General features: G+C 44.0%; 1 protein-coding gene across 7 annotated transcripts in view; it reads right to left on the bottom strand.

The window, feature by feature from the left end:
* LOC139267144 (rho-associated protein kinase 2-like) overlaps nt 1–21,266 on the bottom strand; it is a 289,307-nt gene that overhangs the window by 164,900 nt on the left and 103,141 nt on the right. The gene's annotated exons all lie outside the window — the stretch shown is intronic.

Below are 21,266 nucleotides of genomic sequence, written 5' to 3' on the forward strand. Positions count from 1 at the left end.
CAGGTAATCAGGAAGGCGAATGGAATATTGGCCTTCATTGCTAGAGGGATGGAGTACAAAAGCAGGGAGGTCCTGCTGCAACTATACAGGGTATTGGTGAGGCCGCACCTGGAGTACTGCGTGCAGTTTTGGTCACCTTACTTAAGGAAGGATATACTAGCTTTGGAGGGGGTACAGAGACGATTCACGAGGCTGATTCCAGAGATGAGGGGGTTACCTTATGATGATAGATTGAGTAGACTGGGTGTTTACTTGTTGGAGTTCAGAAGGATGAGGGGTGATCTTATAGAAACATTTAAAATAATGAAAGGGATAGACAAGATAGAGGCAGAGAGGTTGTTTCCACTGGTCAGGGAGACTAGAACTAGGGGGCACAGCCTCAAAATACGGGGGAGCCAATTTAAAACCGAGTTGAGAAGGAATTTCTTCTCCCAGAGGGTTGTGAATCTGTGGAATTCTCTGCCCAAGGAAGCAGTTGAGGCTAGCTCATTGAATGTATTCAAATCACAGATAGATAGATTTTTAACCAATAAGGGAATAAAGGGCTATGGGGAGCGGATGGTTATGTGGAGCTGAGTCCATGGCCAGATCAGCCATGATCTTGTTGAGTGGCGGAGCAGGCTCGAGGGGCTAGATGGCCTACTCCTGTTCCTAATTCTTATGTTCTTATGTTTATGAAATCATGCCCCTCCCCAAATTCAGCCTCTCACTTAAAGGTGCCCTTAATGGCCCAGGAATTTTGGGTCCCATATATTTAGCATATGTACAACTGCATCATTTTACTAAATCAGGTAAAAATTTCAACAAGTGCATCCATCAGAGGACAATTTGGAAGTCTACATTCATAGATATTGGCAGCTGACACACCAGCAGCCCAGGAATAATAAAGTTGGACAGAATTCCATGAACATTTTCAGCCACAACATGCATAGATAAATAGATCTTTAAAGGATTTTGAAGCTGTAATTGTCATGTTTTATTTGGGTTTGTATTGCAAAACAATGTTATGTTTTGAAAATATACTATTACCCTGTACAGGTTGCAATTTATACTATACAAGACGACTTTCTATACAGGAAAGATTTTACATGCTTTTTCTGATGCCTCTGCCATTGGCAATTTACCAGGAGGTACAGAAATGTGGCTTTAGATCAATAGCTGCAGTATCTCATTTCAGATCTGTGTTTCAAATAATCTAAGTTTTTGATAGGATAAATACAGAAGCTATTTTTTGCCTTACATTAATTTATTTTCTTATAATACTCCTGTAAAGCGCCTTGGGACGTTTTACTATGTTAAATGCGCTATATAAATACAAGCTGTTATTATTTCCGCTTATGGGAGTATCTAGGACAAGAGGGCATAAGCTTAAAATTACAGCGAGGCTATTTAGGACTCAAAAAAGGAAGCACTTTCTCCACAAAGAAAAGTAGTGGAAATCTAGAACTCCCCTCCAAAAAGCTGTGGATGCTGGGTCAATTGAAATTTTCAAGACTGAGGTCGATAGATTTATTCGGCAAGGGTATCAAGAGATATGGAACAACGGTGGGTAAATGAACGAGGTACAGATTAGCCAGGATGTAATTGATTAGCCGAACAGGCTCGAGGGGCTGAGTAGCCCACTCCTGTTCTTATGGTTCCCTCTTTCTCAAAAGGTGCTCATTTTTTTCTGCACTCATTCCACCATCCAGTTAACACCATGAACATTAAAAAAATTATTTATTCTTGGGATGTGGGCAACAATGGCACAGTCACATTTATTACCCATCCCCAATTGCGATGTGACGGTGGCGATGGGCCGTCTGCTTGAACTGCAGCTGCCTGTGGTGATGGCACTCATCATCATCATAGGTGGTCCCTCGTATCGAGGATGACTTGCTTCCATGTCAAAAGGCATGAGTTCACAGGTGTTTCAATGAAGGACCTAATATTCCAAGTCCTGAACTACCTATTGAAGGGTGGAAGATGCCTGTGCGGGGATTTTTTTAATGCGTAGTGGCCGTTGCACACCAGCCACCACACGGGCTTTTTCAGAGCTAAGTCTTGGTCCAGTGGCAAGGGTTAAACAAGACGACTGGAGACCAGCTCTGCTGCATGGACTTGGTGCAGTGTGGGCTGGCCCGTGCTGCCCCTGGGCCCACACCTCTTCTGGGCCCCGAATTTAGGGCCCCTCCTGGGCCCAGATCACGTCGCTCCACGGTCACTCGTTGCTCCTGTTCCCCAACCTCGCCGCTCCTGCCCACTCTCCAATCAGCGACCTGGACCTTGGTGATGTCCAATCCAAACGCCCTCTTCACAGCTATCGCTCTCTTCAGCACGCGCTGTACCTTGATGTGGTATGGTCCTTTGAAGGCCCCGATCGGCATTCGACGCGGTGGCCCGACCTGATGGCACTACGATGATGTTAAGTAGGAAATTCCAGCAAATTGACCCTGGTGGCCCCGACCGGACAGCACTACTATGATGTTCAGTCGGGAATTCCAGCAAATTGACCCAGCAACAATGAAGAAACGGTGCTTTACATCCAATTATGTGAGGAAATGTATACCTGAAATGTATCATAATGTTCAACAACATCTTTAAGCAGATAAGCAATAAAAGTGCAAGTAAAATGTTTTAAGCATTATAACTCTGTTTTACCAAAGCATGTTTAAAAACTACCATTAATGGACAAAGAGACAAACTGAAGAAGCCAAACAAATAAAAAAAAGTTACAAGTGACATGCCAGGTCTGTCTGATACTCAACTCAAGTCCAAAACAACTTTGATACTGAATGCATTTCTCCAGTTTTATCACCATTCCATTCCAACTCTTCATTTCAATGCTCTCCTATCCTCTCTAAACCTCTCCCTCCATATAAATGCTCCTACCCTATGACCACTACCCCATCTTGCCATCTCCCAGGATTTATTTACTCCCAGGGTCTAGTTCCCTGACAACTCCATCTCTGACCACTGCCTTGCATTCCTCACCACCCACTTCCACTACCCTCTTTCAACCACACTTGCTCTGCATCCATTCTTGAGAGCACAAAACTCTCCAAGTCATTTACAACTACACTTTAAAACAGCAAACTTCCTACACTTTGGCCTACCATTTACCATGATATGTCTGCAGCTGTTGATTTGTTCAATCGTTCCCTCAATTCCATTTTTTAATCTTTAAAATCTTTCATCTCTCTTCCCTTTCCTTAAATCCAAGTACGAAGACTTGATGCACAACTGGTTTAGCCATTCATCACCAGATCTGGCTGGAAAGCAGTGACAGGATCGGTCCAAATCAGCATCGATTTATGAAAGGGAAATCATGCTTGACGAATCTTCTGGAATTTTTTTTGAGGATGTAACTAGCAGAGTGGACATGGGAGAACCAGTGGATGTGGTGTATTTGGACTTTCAAAAGGCTTTTGACAAGGTCCCACACAAGAGATTGGTGTGCAAAGTCAAAGTGCATGGTCTTGGGGGTAATGTACTGATGTGGATAGAGAACTGGTTGGCAGACAGGAAGCAGAGAGTCGGGATAAACGGGTCCTTTTCAGAATGGCAGGCAGTAACTAATGGAGTGCAGCAGGGCTCAGTGCTGGGACCCCAGCTCTTTACAATATACATTAACGATTTGGATGAAGGAATTGAGTGTAATATCTCCAAGTTTGCAGATGACACTAAACTGGGTGGCAGTGAGAGCTGTGAGGGGGATGCTCAGAGGCTGCAGGGTGACTTGGACAGGTTGGGTGAGTGGGCAAATGCATGGCAGATGCAGTATAATATGGATAAATGTGAGGTTATCCATTTTGGGGGCAAAAACACAAAGGCAGAATATTATCTGAATGGCAGCAGATTAGGAAAAGGGGAGGTGCAACGAGACCCGAGTGTCATGGTTCATCAGTCATTGAAGGTTGGCATGCAGGTACAGCAGGCGATGAAGGTGGCAAATGGTATGTTGGCCTTCATAGCTCGGGGATGTGAGTATAGGAGCAGGGAGGTCTTACTGCAGTTGTACAGGGCCTTAGCGAGGCCTCACAAAACTGTGTTCAGTTTTGGTCTCCCAATCTGAGGAAGGACGTTCTTGCTATTGAGGGAGTGCAGCGAAGGTTCACCAGACTAATTCCAGGGATGGCTGGACTGTCATATGAGGAGAGACTGGATCAACTGGGCCTTTATTCACTGGAGTTTAGAAGGTTGAGAGGGGATCTCATAGAAACATATAAGATTCTGACAGGACTGGACAGGTTAAATGCGGGAAGAATGTTCCCAATGTTGGGGAGGTCCAGAACCAGGGGACATAGTCTTAGGATAAGGGGTAGGCCATTTAGAACCGAGATGAGGAGAAACTTCTTCATCCAGAGAGTGGTGAACCTGTGGAATTCTCTACCACAGAAAGTTGTTGAGGCCAATTCACTAAATATATTCAAAAAGGAGTTAGATATAGTCCTTACTACTAGGGGGATCAAGGGGTATGGCGAGAAAGCAGGAATGGGGGACTGAAGTTGCATGTTCAGCCATGAATTCATTGAATGGTGGTGCAGGCTCGAAGGGCCGAATGGCCTACTCCTGCACCTATTTTCTATGTTTCTATGTTTCTATGACCAATTCAAGTGCAATCAGGTCTCTTCACGCCTCTGTCAAAATCGGCCACTAATCCGATCAACCAAGAGAGCAAAGATAACTCCAGCTATTTTCTCCATTACAAATCACCCCTTTGAACCCGTTTCTTCTATCTCCTCCGCCCTCACGTCCAACAAAAAGCTCATGAACTTGTGTCACAAAACTGAACATCTTTTCAGCTGCCTCTGCTGTTTCTCCTCCATCCCTTTCCTCACCTTCCCCCGGCTCGGCCCACCTTTAGCCTTGGACCCACTTCTCTGTCTAGTTTCTCTCCCACCGCCCCTCATGCTCTCACCAAGTCGATCCTGTTCACGAGACACACTTTCTGCTCCCTTGATACCATTCCTATGAAGCTGTTGAGCACGCAACTTCCCTCCATGGCGCCATGCTAGTTGACATTGTAAATGATTCCCTCTCATTGATTCCAAACTGCTGTCCTCACCCCCATGCTCAAAAATCCCACACTTGACCCGTGTTATTGCAAACTACCACCACATCTCTAATTTCCTTTTCGTCTTCAAAGTTCTTGAACACATTGTCACCTCCCAAATCTGTGTGGTCTTTCATGCAACTCCCCATTTAAAACCTCTCCAATCAGGTTTCTGATTGGGAATGGTTCAATAATAATGGCTCTGAAAGCCTCTGGAAATAAAGCACATGAAAGTGCTCAATTACCGACAATTTGCAAATATATTCTCATCTCAAAATTCATTAATAGTGAAAAAAAATGTTTAACTTGACCCTTATGATTTGGAGACATGAGCTGTGAAAGCATCACTCAATTTAAGTTATAGGTCAGTAATCCAGGAAATGACACATCCTGTGTCTCGGGTTGGATTTTTTAAAATTTTGGTTAGGAAACATCATTTAAATGCTTTCACTGCTCATTTCCTTTCTCTACATCCATTCCATAACCAAAAATAGTACCAGACAAAACCATTTGACAGGCTACACAAACAGTGCAATACTTCATCACCATCTCTATTTCCAACTTTCAAAGATTTGTCAAACAGTAGTTTAAAAGATGTAATGTTTAACATTTCTTTCTCAAATCTTCCACGGGATTTCAATAGCTTCTCTACATCATGCAAGCTTTATTACACCAATCTCTGTCATTAAACTCATCGAAAAGCTCCATATTGTTGCTATGTTAACTCAAATTATCCCCTAGTTATACAGACTCAGTAAAATTAACTAAAACTTTGCCTAAAAAAACAATCAATCTGGCTTCAAATGGAATCTTCCATCATTACTGATGATCTCCAGAAAATTACATTTCCTCTTTTACTCCAACCACTCCTAACTGCAATTAGACTCGGGCTTCACCTTATCTACACAACCCATTTGATCCACTCTCTTCCAAATGTTAAAATAGCCAATCAAAATCGGCCCATAAGCTCTGGAGCACTACAATGAATGAAGAACCCCAAACCTACAACTATATTTTGGCAAATACCAGACTGTTCCTGCTTCATGAGCACAGTGTATTAAATGGAGTGCAATCATTGTTCATTTGGAGGGGGGGGCAGGGGGCAGCGAAATGGGTTTCTGCCTGTGATTTGCCAAACAGCAAAGTTGGCATTTTAGACATCATCATCATCATTGGCAGTCCCTCGAAATCGAAGACGACTTACTTCCACTCAAAGTTAGTTCTCAGGTAACTGTACAGTCCAATACGGAATTACAGTTTCCGTCAAAGGTGGGACAGACAATCGTTGAAGGAAAGGGTGGGTGGGGAGTCTGGTGTGCCAGACGCTCCTTCCGCTGCCTGCGCTTGTTTTCTGCATGCTCTCGGCGACAAGACTCGGGGTGCTCAGCGCCCTCCTGGGCGTTCTTTGGCCAGGGACTCCCAGCTGTCAGTGGAGATGTTGCACTTTATCTCCCCAGTATCGAAGCACTGACCACACTCGACTAGTTCCGTTGGGCAGGCCACATTGTCCGCATGCCTGACACAAGACTCCCAAAGAAAGTGCTCTACTCGGAACTCCTACACGGCAAGCGAGCCCCAGGTGGACAGAGGAAACATTTCAAGGTCACCCTCAAAGCATTTTAGACAAGCCATCAGTGAGCCACTGCTGGGTATTTCCCTGAAAAAAGATGAATTGTCATCGCCGGTTATTCACATAAATCGGTCAATGTGCAACAATGACAGACAAACAAATTCAGAAATGTATATATCCTGCCCATCCTCAAAAAGGGGGCTGAAAATAACCAAGCATGGGACTGCACAACCTTCAGCTAAAAACTAGGAGAATGACCTTCTAATGTACTTTCAACTTCGTAACTTGTAAGTTATCAGGTCTTCCCATTAGTGAGCAACCTTCTCATAAATGGGAGTTCATAAATGTGAACCGGTTTTAAACAGTTAGTGTGATGTTATTGCAGGTAAGGACACAGTAATTCATTATTTTTGCTCCATTCAAACTTTTTGTCCAAAGCTCCTCTTACAAAGTGCTTGATACTTTTTGTTACGTGAAAGATGCTATGATAAGTGAAAATTATCATAGAGCCCTCCTGACAATGAATCCATCCAAGTACACAGCTGTAAAGTGTTAAAATTGATCTGCAGCAAACATTAGTGATAATACCCAAAAACCTAACCAAACTTCTTCAGCCAGTAGACACAGAAATTAATCAGCCTTTCTCTGGGAAATCTTGGTCTCGGAGGCCCACATTCTTTCACTGCAGTGAGCAATATGGAAAAGGGCACTGGAGCTCAAGTATGAATGGGTTGCTACTATTTGGGAATCTATACCCTCTAGCGTCAAGTAAATCAGGAAAGCTAAAATTATATAAATATCACCTGATGCAAACAAACAGACCCTGAATCCAATGAAAATAATTCTTCGAGAGAGGATTCAGAGTAGTCTTCTGCCTTAACGAGTTGTTCCAATAATGATGAAAATAATGTCTTGGCTTTGGTCCGAATGAACCATGTCATGGACTATTATTTTCAATATTGAAATACATATTTTTTATGCCTCACACTGGCAAAAGTGAACAGCTTCTAGAACAGTAAAGGTAACAGTCAGAGGGTATAGTGTAAATTATATTTACAAAACACAAGCATTGGATGAGTTATAACATTGTTCTATTGTGGCAAAACAGCATCAGCTGTGGCTCAGTGGATAGCACACTTGCCTCAGAGTCAGAAGGTTATGGGTTCAAGTCCCACTCCAGGAACTTGAGCACATAAATCTAGGCTGACAGTGCAGTGCTGAGGGAGTGCTGAGGGAACGTTGGAGGTGCCGCCTTTTGGAAGAGATGTTAAACCAAGGCCCAGTCTACTCTCTCAGGTGGATGTTAAAAGACCCATGGCACTATTTTGAAGAGGAGTCGGGGAGTTATCCCCGGTGGCCTGGCCAATATTTATCCCTCAATCAACATAACAAAAACAGATTATCTGGTCATGAGCATATTGCTGTTTGTGGGAGTTTGCTGTGCGCAAGTTGGCTGCCGCGTTTCCCACATTACAACAGTCACTACACTCCAAAAGGTGCTTCATTGGCAGTAAAGCACTTTGAGATGTCTGGTGGTCGTGAAAGGCACTATATAAATGCAAGTCTTTCTTTATTTCTTCAAACTGGGATATACAGCAGATATATTGGGGGTGAGGAAAGAACAAAGTACATGTTGTGTGTAAACTGTCCTTGCAAACAACAGTCTCATTTCTAACCTCCCTTTGCTCTCCCAAATCATTGAACATGTTGGTGCCTTCCAATGCCCACCTTTCCCCTAAGTTCATGGTTAAACCTCTCCACTTGAGTTTCCATCCCACCACAGCACTGAAGAGGCCCTCAGTCAAAAATTACATCCTGTGACTGTGACCATGGTGCACTATCCCTCCTCATCCTTCTTGCCTGTCTACAGCTTTTGACAGGATTGACCACACCAGCTTCCTCCAAAACCTCTCCTCTGTTGTCCAACTATGTCGGACTGTCCTTGCCTGGTTCCGCTCTTGCCTTTCTAGAGAACTATCTGCAATGGCTTCTTTTCCCACCCCAACACTTACTTCTGGAGTCCTGCAAGAAGCCATCCTCGGCACCCTCCCTATTTCACATCTACATGCTGCCCCTCGGCGAGATCATTCTGAAACACAATGGCAAGTTCCACATTCATACTGACGACACCCCAGTTCTACCTCATCACCACTTCTCTCGACCGCTCCACTGCCTCGGTGTTGTCATGCTTGTCCGACATTTAGTCCTGGATGAGCTAACATTTTCTTCAATTCAACAATGGGAAGCCCAACATAACGGTCTTTGGCCCCGCCACAAACTCCATTCCCTAGCTACCTCCCTGGTCACCGTCTCAGGCTGAGCCAGACTTTTCTCAACCTAAGTGACCTATTTGTCAGAGCTGTGATTCTGACCCCATATCCTCACCATCACCAAGACCACCTACCTCCACCTCCACAATATTGCCCATCTCTGCCCTTACTTCAGCCCATCTGCTGCTGAAATCCTCATCCATGTTTTTATTACCTCCTGGCTATACTAGTCTAATGCTTTTCTGGCCAGCCTCACATCTTCCAACCTCCATACACTTCAGCTCATCCTAAACTATACTGCTCTTATCCTAACTCGCACCAAGTACCGCTTTGACCTACATGGCTTCCGATTTACCAATGCCTCGATTTAAAAATTCTCATCCTCGTGTTCAAATCCTTCCATGGCCTCACCCCTCCCTATTTGTATAACCTCCTCCAGCCCTACAACCTGCTGAGAGCTCTGCGTTCCTCTGACTCTGGCATCTTGTGCATTCACACTGGCAGCTGTGCCTTCAGGCAGCTAGGTCTCAAGCTCTGGAAATCCTTCCATAAACCTCTTCCTCTCTTTCCTTCTTTGCCCTTCCTTAAAACTTATTTTTTTGACCAATCTTGGTCACATGTCACAACATCTCCTTTGACTCGGTGTCAATATTTGTCCGATTACACTCCTGTGAAGCACCTTTGAATGATTCACTACTTTAACGGAACTCTGTAAATTCAAGTTGTTGCAGTATACTTAGATTATCATTTCTTATCTTCAGTTGTTCCAATTTTAAAAAAGCTGGTTCTGGGCTGCAACAGTGACTACACTCCAAAAGTACTTCATTGCTCTAAAGTGCTTTGAGATGTCCGATGGACATGAAAGGCACTACATCCATCTGAGAGAGAAGACGGCCCTCGGTTTAACACCTCATCCCTCAGCACTGCACTGGAATGTCAGCCGAGATTTTTGTGCTCAAGGTCTCTGGAGTGAGACTTGAAACAACAACCTACTAACTCCGAGGCAAGAGCGCTACCTGCTGAGCCACAGCTGACAATTTATAATAGTAATTAGCATAACCGCTGTCCTGAATTTTGCCTTCTGTTAAAGTGAAGAGTATTCTGGTCTTCCTTTTCAGATCTAATAGAAGATCTCAGTTCAATACAGTGTTTTGTTTCTTTAAGGCACTAATGGATCTATGCATTTCTAACCATTTTGTTAATTTAAAAATGTATTTTTTTTTACAATTAGTACAAGGCTGGATTCAAACAAAAGCAAACAGAAATATAAAGTGGAAATTACACTTTTAAAGCTTAAAAAGAAAAGAAAGGTGATCTAGCACATTGCATGTGCCAACAGGCTACAATACAAGAAGGCCATTGGTCTGCAACATATTGCACAGTGAGTACTTGATCTAATCTAGCTCTTAGGGCAAACATCAACTGCTTTGCAAGTGGAAAAAAAAAGAAAAATCATAAGGACCGTTCTTTTCACTTTTCTCGGAGTAGTACCACAGCACCTGAGACGGGAACATACTCCTTTTCTTGGTTGGAAAGAGTCCGGAGTCCAGAGATGACACGAAAACAAAACCTATCAAATGGATCAGAACACTGCGTTTGGTGAAGGAAAAGTATCAATAATTCTTGCATCATTTTACTTTTGCCCAAAGAAGGAAACCATTTATCATCTTGTTTCTACATATAGTACTAAGACTGTTTTGTGGCCAACACTGAGGACATAAGTAACGGTTTAATGCTGTTTCTGGCTGTAACATTTTTAAAGTTTTGCTTGGCAAGGATCTTGCATAGCACTGACTGTTCAGTGAAAATGATCTTGCTGTCTAAAAATATGTAGTGACTAAACAAGTAAAGGCAAACACAAGAAACCTGTCTTGCTAATAAACATACTGTAAGCCCAGAAATGTGACTCCCTGTATGAATAATCAAACAAAGAATCAGCATGTCACTATGTTACTTCCGCTAAATCCGGAATGCAAAAGGAACACGTGGAGAAGAATCAGACAAAATAAAACATGTAGAAAACTAAAAAGCCGTTTGATCCATCACAGTGGGCTAGACTTTCCACTTTTGTGCAGATTGCCCAAAAATGGGCATTATTTCCAGCGTTGGCGGTAAATATGGGTTTTGAGATTGCTGGATTATCGCCCATTTTCAAAACCCCAACTTTCCATTTTATAAAATGGGCGTTACCGCAAGCGATCTGAAATGGGCGTCGGCATTAAATTTTTTGACCCCCTGCCGTAAAGTGTCGGCATCCATAGCAACGCTATAGTAACAGTCGTTTCCCGCGTTTCAGGAGGTCAGAGGTCATCAATAGATGTGCAGAAGAGGAGGAGGGATCAGAGAGGGACAAAGTGTGTGTGTGGGTGTGCTGTGTGGTTGTTTGGTTGTTGTGGGAGGTAGGAGGGAGATTTACCAGCAGCAAAAAGACTGGAGCACAAAGAACGTTGTTCCCACAGAGTTTTTGGCGAAAAAAATATATATTTAAAATGGAAGGGATGGAGGAGCACACTGTGGAGACTGAGGACACTGGCGAAAGCAGTGAGGTGGGAGAGGAACAATTGGGAGGACGCAAACGAGCGAGGAGATTCTCGGACAAGACAAATGCCTCCCTCCTGCAGGAGCTGGAGTCATGCTGGGGTCAATTGATCCAGGGTGGGCGTGGGAAGCCCACCCCAAAGGTCTACCAGAAACTATGGGCCGACATAGCTGAGGTGGTCTCGTCAGTGACCAACGAAGTGCATGAGGCCAACCAGTGCCGCAAATGATGGAATGACCTCGTCGGATCCTCCAGAATAAGTATTACATTTATTTACACGTACTTATATATTTATATAATTTGAATTGTAAGTATAATGAGTGATTAAAATCAGATGTGATGTCTTGCACTTATACCTGGAATGTTTTACTCAAAAGCCTGCGTTTACTGTGTACCTCTTTAGGTAAAGAATGATAATTATCCTAATAATGATGATGATTACATCCGTCGGTTACGTGTTGTATCAGTCTCTGTGACAGTACCTAGCAATGATCTCATGCCATGTCGTGCTGGTGTTACCTTTTACAGAAGAAGCTTTCGAAGAAGGGCCAAGCAGAGGCGAAAGGGTGGCGGGCCACCAGTCATCATTGAGCTCACCGACATTGAGGAGCGGGTGCTGGCACTAGTGGGGAGCCACCCCTGGGTCGGCCATGCATGCAGCTGCAGAACCTGATGTGATGCCACGTGAGTAAAGTATACATCATTGCATGATGTGAAGTCAATGTGATGCCACACCCACTCATATCCGACCAATAATATGATAGATGATTGATAAAAATGTTCTCTAAATAATGATGGCCTCATGAGAATCATTGCAATGTAGAATGTGATGATGGTCATGAAATGTGATGTCTGTGATGATTTTGATAGCGGTGATGCTTTTGTCTTGCATATGCTGAAAGTAGCGTTGGAATCACCTTGTGATCCTAGCACCCACTTATCCTCTAATGACCTCATTTATGTTTTGTAGCTCAGTCAGCAGCGCGGCCCCATGCAACACCACCGAGCCCAGAAGGTGGGGGTGCGGGGCCGGACTCGCCAGGTGATCGTGCATCTGATGGTGAGGAGCCCCGAATCTTGCCCGTGAAGCTGCAGGGTGCTTTCTCCATGGATAAAAGTGCGGACTTCGAGGAGCCTGCATCGCCAAGCTCCATAATGCAGTCGACACCCATGACATCTCGTGCTCCTGCAGCCATTCCCTCCTCCACCTTGCCGCAGGGCACCCGAGGTGCCTCCAGGACAGCGCTGACCAAGCGGTGGTTGGTTCTATGCAGCGGGTCTGCTCCACGAGCAGCAGATCAGAGCGGGTACACTTGTCCAGGAGGAGTGTTGACATAGATCAGCAGGTCCTACAGACAATGGGGGGGGCATATTCCACCAACTGGCCAGCATGTCCGCCACCATGAGTGAGTACGTGCCGTGGATGGCAGAGGCCCTGGAGGTGATAGCCAGGAACACTGGTGGCAGAGGCCTCGCAGTGGTCCCGAGCGCAGCACTGCAACCAAAGGTGCCGCACCCCCATTGCCAACGTCACGAGAGCCAGGAGGAAGATCTTGCTTCTGCCTTGGAGCACATTCCGACCTCGGGACAAAAGAAATTAAGTATAGTATTAGATCCAAAGAGGAATCATATAAAGTTGCCAGAAAAAGTAGCAAGCCTGAGGATGGGAGCAGTTTAGAATTCAGCAAAAAAGGACCAAGAGATTGACTAAGAGGTGAAAAATAGAGTAGGAGAGGAAGCTTGCAAGTAACATAAAAACCGACTGCAAAAGTTTCTACAAGTACGTAAAAAGAAAAAGATTGGTGAAGGCAAATGTAGGTACATTACAGTCGGAACCGGGAGAATTTATAATGGGGAACTAGGAAATGGCAGAACAATTAAATAAATACGTCGGTTCTGTCTTCACGGAAGAGGACAAATAACGTCCCAGAAATGCAAGGGAACCAAGAGTCGAGTGAGCAAGAAGAATTAAAGGAAATAATTATTAGTAAGAAAATAGTGCTGGAGAAACTAATGGGACTGAAAGCCAATAAATCCCCAGGGCTTGATAATCTGCATCCCAGAATACTAAAAGAGGTAGCCACAGTAATAGTGGATGCATTGGTTGTCATCTTCCAAAATTCTATAGATTATGGAACAGTTCCGGCAGTTTGGAGGGTGGCAAATGTAACCCCACTATTTAAAAAAGGAGGGAGAAAGAAAACAGGGAATTACACACTGGTTAGCCTATCAGTAGCAGGGAAAATGCTAGAGTCTATTATAAAGGATGTGATAACGGCACACTTGGATAATATCAACAGGATTAAACAAAGTCAACATGGATTTATGAAAGGAAAATCATGTTTGACAAACCTACTGGAGTTTTTTTTGAGGATGTAACGGATAGAATAGATAAGGGAGAACCAGGGGATGTAATGTATTTGGATTTTCAAAAGGCCTTTGATAAAGTCCCACAAAAGGGGTTAGTGTGCAAAATTAAAGCACATAGAATTGGGGGTAATATAATGGCATGGATTGAAAATTGGTTAACTGACAGGAAACAGAGGGTAGGAATAAACGGGTCTTTTTCGGGGTGGTATATATGATTTGAATGAGGGAACCAAATGTAATATTTCCAAGTTTGCTGACAACACAAAAATAGGTGGGATTGAGAGTTGTGAGGAGGATGCAAAGACGCTGCAAGGCGATTTAGATAGGTTGAGTGAGTAGGCAAACACATGGCAGATGCGGTATAACGTGGATAAATGTTAAGTTATCTACTTTGGTAGGAAAAACATAAAGACAAAGTATTATTTAAATGGTGATAGCTTGGGAAATGTCAATGTACAAAGGTACCTGGGTGTCCTTTATACCAGTCATTGAAAGCAAACATGCAGGTGCAGCAAGCAGTTAGGAAGGCAAATGGTGTGTTGGCCTTAATTGCAAGAGGATTAGAGTACAGGAGCAAGGTTGTCTTACTACAGTTATACAAGGCCTTGGTGAGACCACACCTGGAATATTGTGTGCAGTTTTGGTCTCCTTGCCTAAGAAAGGATATACTTACCACAGAGGGAGTGCAGCAAAGGTTCACCAGGCTGATTCCTGGGATGGCAGGACTGTCGTATAAGGAGAGATTGGGTCGACTAGGCCTGTATTCACTAGAGTTTAGAAGAATGAGAGGGGATCTCATTGAAACGTATAAAATTCTGACGGGGTTGGACACACTAGATGCGGGGAGAATGTTTCCCCTGGCTGGGAAGTCGAGAACAAGGAGTCACAGTCCCAGGATATGGGGTAGGAAAGTTAGGACTGAGAGGAGGAGAAATTTCTTCACTCAGTGTGGTGAATCTGTGGAATTCTCTACCACAAAAGGCTGTGGCTGCCAAGTCACTGAATATATTTAAGAAGGAGATAGATAGATTTCGAGACACAAAAGGCATCAAGGGGTATGGGAGAAATCGGGAATAGGGTGTTGAGAGAGAGGATCAGCCATGATCATATTGAATGGTGGTGCAGGCTCAAAGGGCCGAATGGCCCAATACTGCTCCTATTTTCGATGTTTCTATGACTGCTATTGTAGGATCCCAAGCCAGAGTGACTGGATCACAAATCTGTCCAGTGAACAATTCCTTTATCACTTCTTGTTCTTTGAAGATATTTCTGCATAAAATGTGCTTTGAAGAATCTATGCTCTTTAGTATTACAGACTAAGCTAAAATCAAAATCCATTTGATACCTCGTGCTGCAATCAAGAATCGACTTTCACTTTTCTTCTCAACTCCAATTTTCTTCATCTGACTTTTAAATAACTCACATTCCCAACTACTTTTTGATGTGTTACACCTTCCAGCACTGTTCGTCTCTGATCTCCATTTAACTACTTAATCTAATTACATTATTACTTTTTGTTTTAAGTATACTTCCATTCTATCTCCCTTAATCAGTTAAAAAATAAAGTTAATTCTTCAGTTATTTTATAGTCTCCTACCTAGCTTTGCTTTATAACACAAAGCAAATGTGTTCTCTGCCAAAGCTAGCCACCGCCACCCACCACTTTATTACAATATCAGATTTAACAGAACAGAAATGATTCACTCCCATCATTTCCAAGTCAGCAAGTATTTCTGGTGCATTGATCTCTGCTTCACATGCATTATAAAGTCATGTTCACTGGGATGCTGAAATTTACAACCGTACAAAATCAACAAGATGCCATGTTTGATCGATAGTGCATCCCATCATCATCGTAGGCAGTCCCTCGGAATCGAGGAAGACTTGCTACCACTCCTAAAGTGAGTTCTTTGGTGGCTGAACAGTCCAATAAGAGACTTCCGCTGCCTGCGCCTGACCTCTTCGAAGAGTTCAACGCCCTCCCGGATGCACTTTTTCCACCAAGGGCGGTCTTCGGCCAGGGACTCCCAGGTGTCAGTGGTGGTGTCGCACTTTACCAGGGAGGCTTTGAGGGTGTCCTTGTAACGTTTCCGCTGCCCATCTTTGGCTCGTTTGCCGTGAAGGAGCTCCGCATAGAGCAATTGCTTAGGGAGTCTAGTGTCTGGCATGCAAACTATGTGGCCTGTCCAGCGAAGCTGACTGAGTGTGGTCAGTGCTTCAATGCTGGGCGAGGACACTGATGTTGGTGTTTCTGTCCTCCCAGGGGATTTGCAGGATCTTGCGGAGACATCGTTGGTGATATATCTCCAGCGACTTGAGGTGTCTTCTATAAGAACATAACATAAGAACATAAGAATTAGGAACAGGAGTAGGCCATCTAGCCCCTCGAGCCTGCTCCGCCATTCAATAAGATCATGGCTGATCTGGCCCTGGCCTCAGCTCCACTTACCTGCCCGCTCCCCATAACCCTTAATTCTCTTATTAGTTAAAAATCTATCTATCTATGAATTGAATACATTCAATGAGCTAGCCTCAACTGCTTCCTTGGGCAGAGAATTCCACAGATTCACAACCCTCTGGGAGAAGAAATTCCTTCTCAACTCGGTTTTAAATTGGCTCCTCCGTATTTTGAGGCTGTGCCCCCTAGTTCTAGTCTCCCCGACCAGTGGAAACAACCTCTCTGCCTCTATCTTGTCTATCCCTTTCATTATTTTAAATGTTTCTATAAGATCACCCCTCATCCTTCGGAACTCCAACGAGTAAAGACCCAGTCTACTCAATCTATCATCATAAGTTAACCCCCTCATCTCCGGAATCAGCCTAGTGAATCGTCTCTGTAACCCCTCCAAAGCTAGTATATTCTTCCTTAAGTAAGGTGACCAAAACTGCACGCAGTACTCCAGGTGCGGCCTCACCAATACCCTACACAACTGCAGCAGGACCTCCCTGCTTTTGTACTCCATCCCTCTCGCAATGAAGGCCAACATTCCATTCGCCTTCCTGATTACCTGCTGCACCTGCAAACTAACTTTTTGGGATTCATGCACAAGGACTCCCAGGTCCCTCTGCACCGCAGCATGCTGTAATTTCTCCCCATTCAAATAATATTCCCTTTTACTGTTTTTTTTCCCCCCAAGGTGGACGACCTCACATTTTCCGACATTGTATTCCATCTGCCAAACCTTAGCCCATTCGTTTAACCTATCTAAATCTCTTTGCAGCCTCTCTGTGTCCTCTACAGAACCCGCTTTCCCACTAATCTTTGTGTCATCTGCAAATTTTGTTACACTACACTCTGTCCCCTCTTCCAGGTCATCTATGTATATTGTAAACAGTTGTGGTCCCAGCACCGATCCCTGTGGCACACCACTAACCACCGATTTCCACCCCGAAAAGGATCCATTTATCCCGACTCTCTGCTTTCTGTTCGCCAGCCAATTCTCTATCCATGCTAATACATTTCCTCTGACTCCGCGTACCTTTATCTTCTGCAGTAACCTTTTGTGTGGCACCTTATCGAAGGCCTTTTGGAAATCTAAGTACACCACATCCATCGGTACACCTCTATCCACCATGCTCGTTATATCCTCAAAGAATTCCAGTTAAACATGATTTCCCCTTCATGAATCCATGCTCCATCTGCTTGATTGCTCTATTCCTATCGAGATGTCTCGCTATTTCTTCCTTAATGATAGTTTCAAGCATTTAACAGATGTTAAACTAACCGGCCTATAGTTACCTGCCTTTTGTCTGCCCCCTTTTTTAAACAGAGGCGTTACATTAGCTGCTTTCCAATCCGCTGGTACCTCCCCAGAGTCCAGAGAATTTTGGTAGATTATAACGAATGCATCTGCTATAACTTCCGCCATCTCTTTATACCCTGGGCTGCATTTAATCAGGACCAGAGGACTTGTCTACCTCGAGTCCCATTAGCCTGTCCAGCAGTAACCCCCTAGTGATAGTGATTGTCTCAAGGTCCTCCCTTCCCACATTCCTGTGACCAGCAATTTTTGGCATGGTTTTTGTGTCTTCCGAAGACCGAAGCAAAATTATTGTTTCAGATCTCAGCCATTTCCACATTTCCCATTATTAAATCCCCCCTACTCATCTTCTAAGGGACCAACATTTACTTTAGTCACTCTTTTCCATTTTATATATCTGTAATAGCCTTTACTATCTGTTTTAATGCTTTGCGCAAGTTTACCTTCATAATCTATCTTTCCTTTCTTCATTGCTCTCTTAGTCATTCTTTGCTGTTGTTTAAAATTTTCCCAATCTTCTAGTTTCCCACTAACCTTGGCCACCTTATACGCATTGGTCGTTGATTTGATACTCTGCTTTATTTCCTTGGTTATCCACAGCTGGTTATCCCTTCTCTTACCACCCTTCTTTTTCACTGGAATATATTTTTGGTACGCACTATGAAAGAGCTCCTTAAAAGTCCTCCACTGTTCCTCAATTGTGCCACCGTTTAGTCTGTGTTTCCAGTCTACTTTAGCCAACTCTGCCCTCATCCCACTGCAGTCCCCTTTGTTTAACCATAGTATGCTCATTTCTGACACAACTTCCTCACCCTCAATCTGTATTACAGATTCAACCATATTGTGATCACTCATTCCAAGAGGATCTTTTACTCGGAGATCGTTTATTTTTCCTGTCTCATTACACAGGACCAGATCGAAGATAGCTTGCTCCCTTGTAGGTTCTGTAACATACTGTTCTAAGAAACAATCCCGTATGCATTCTATGAATTCCTCCTCCAGGCTACCCCGTGCGATTTGAGTTGACCAATCGATATGTAGGTTAAAATCCCCCATGACTACTGCCGTTCCTTTTTCACATGCCTCCATTATTCCCTTGATTATTGCCCGCCCCACCGTAAAGTTATTATTTGGGGGCCTATAAACTACGGCCACCAGTGGCTTTTTCCCCTTACTATCTCTGATCTCCACCCACAATGATTCAACATTTTGTTCATTAGAGCCAATATCGTCTCTCACAACTGCCCTGATATCATCCTTTATTAACAGAGTTACCCCACCTCCTTTCCCTTCTTGTCTATCTTTCCGAATCGTCAGATACCCCTGTATGTTTAATTCCCAGTCTTGGCCACCCTGCAACCATGTTTCTGTAATGTCTGTACATCGTCCATGCTTCTGATCTGTACAGGAGGGCATAGAGTGCATTAGGAGTTAGCCAATTTCAACTGGGAAAGTGGTGAGGACATTACAACTTGCCTCCCTGGTTCAGATGGGGAAATGGACAGAGATAGTAAAGGGGAGCAGGCGCACGGGAGGCAAAATTTGAGTCAGGATTCTCACTCCTGATTGCTATTCAGTGACCCCCTATTCGAAGGACGTCTGTACATATATGTTGGGTGAGCTCAAGATTGCGATCCTCTGTGATACCATTGTAATAGAACAACCAATAGGCAAGCACCATTTAATTAATAATCTCACTAATTAATAATGGCCATTTGCGCCAGGGACCGAAGAGCAACTGATATCTGTGGAACTGTACCCCGCAGGAGAAAATTAGCAGGAAAAATAAAATCCATACCGAATTACATTTTACTTGGCGGGGGCAGGAAGCAGAGCAGAAAGAGGGTGAAGTGATACAGTTTAGTCCCACCATACATTCATGATAATTATCCTATTAAAAATCACTATTAGTGATGCTATCTGGTGAAAAAGAATACACAAGCATCGTCATAAATTAGCATTCACACACACAATCACAATAACAACTTGCATTTATGTAGTGCCTTTAATGAGCAAAAACGTCACAAAGCACTTCACAGGAGGTATAATCAGATAAAAATGGAAACCGAGCTAAAGGAGGAGATATCAGGAGGTGAGACCAAAAGGTTGGTCAAAGAATTGGGTTTTAAGCAGGGTGGTAAAGAAAGACAGGGAGGGTGAAGAGCTGGAATGCTTTAAGGAGACGCTTAGTGAGTGGCAAAGCCATGAATAGAAGGATGAGAATTTTAAATCGGAGGTTTATGTGGACTGGAAACCAATGTTTGTTAGCAAAGACAGGAATGATGAGTGAGCAGAACATGGTAGAGAGTTTTGGATGAGCTGAGTTTTGGATGAGCTGAGGTTTACAGAGCGAGGAGACCGGGAGGCCGACCAAGAGAGGTTTGCAATTGTCTAGCCTGGAAGTAACAATAGCATGGGTGAGACTTTCAGCAGCAGATAGGCTGAGGCAGGATCGGAGGATGATGATGTTAGAAATGGAAGTAGGCGGCCTTTATTCTGAAGAGAGTATGGGGTCGAAGCGCAGCTCAAGGCCGAACAAGATGTCAAGGTTGTGAATAATCTGGTTGAACTGCAATGGCCAAGGAGGGGATGGAATTAATGGCAAGGTACGACGTTTGTGAGGGGGGCCAAAAACAATGGTTTTGATCTTCCAAATGGTTAACGAGAGAAAATTGCAGTTGATCCAACTCTGGATGTTGGACAAGCAATCCTGACAACACAGAAGCAATGGAGGGGTAGAGAGAGTTGGTGCATAGGTAGAGCTGGACGTCGTCAATGTACATGTGGAAGCTGACCCCATGTCTTTGGATGATGTCGCCAAGGGGCAGCATGTAGATGAGGAAGAGGAGGGAACCAAGAATAGATCACTGAGGGATTCCAGAAGAAACCATTGCAGCGAAAGAAAGATATTCTGGCCATGATCGGATCGGCCAGAATGTAACCAAGCAAGGACAGACTCACTGAGCACGACAATGGAAAGGCATTGGAGGAGAATGGTGTTGCTGACCATGTCACAGGCTGCTGTGAGGATAAACAGTAGCCCCATCTTTTGAGCAGTAACTAGTCTGTTGACATAAAGCCAAACAATCTGCATACTTAAATGATTGAAACTTCCTGTTTGTTGCATTTCTCATCAAGATTTACTGACGCCTGTTGTAATGCTTGGTTAAGATTCAGTATACTTACTTAGCATACATTACAGGCTTCAAGACACTTAAGTGAGGTTATGCTGCATATTCTGTCCATCGACCAGCTCACATGGATCCCAATACCAGCCTCAACCCAACCACTTCCTTCAGTAACTTCTGTTCTCCCGGTGTTCAGACTACCCATCTACTGTTCCTTCAACCATTCCTGTAATAGAGCACAGCTCCAGACTGGCATAAGCATTGAGATTGGTGTGGTAAAAGGGGGACGGTTTACAATGGACCAGGGTGTTGGGTTAATGAGCAGAGATAGGCAGAATATGTGCAGCACAGCACCACCTGGTATTCAGAGGCCTGCACTCCAAGCTAAGTAAAAGTAATTACATTGGATTTTACAGCAGCCTACCGAGACCCACTTACCAATGCATTCGGTCCTTTCCTATCCTGGGCTCAATGGCAACATTGGCCTGGAATTGCATCTCTTATGGGTCTTGCTGCCAGACAATTCTCAAATCTATCTGCAAAATGTGAGGGAACAGCGGCCACCGGTGACAACTCCGGTCCACAATCCTGTA

This window comes from Pristiophorus japonicus, chromosome 7 (genome assembly GCF_044704955.1).
Source record: "Pristiophorus japonicus isolate sPriJap1 chromosome 7, sPriJap1.hap1, whole genome shotgun sequence".
Lineage (NCBI taxonomy): Eukaryota > Metazoa > Chordata > Chondrichthyes > Pristiophoridae > Pristiophorus > Pristiophorus japonicus.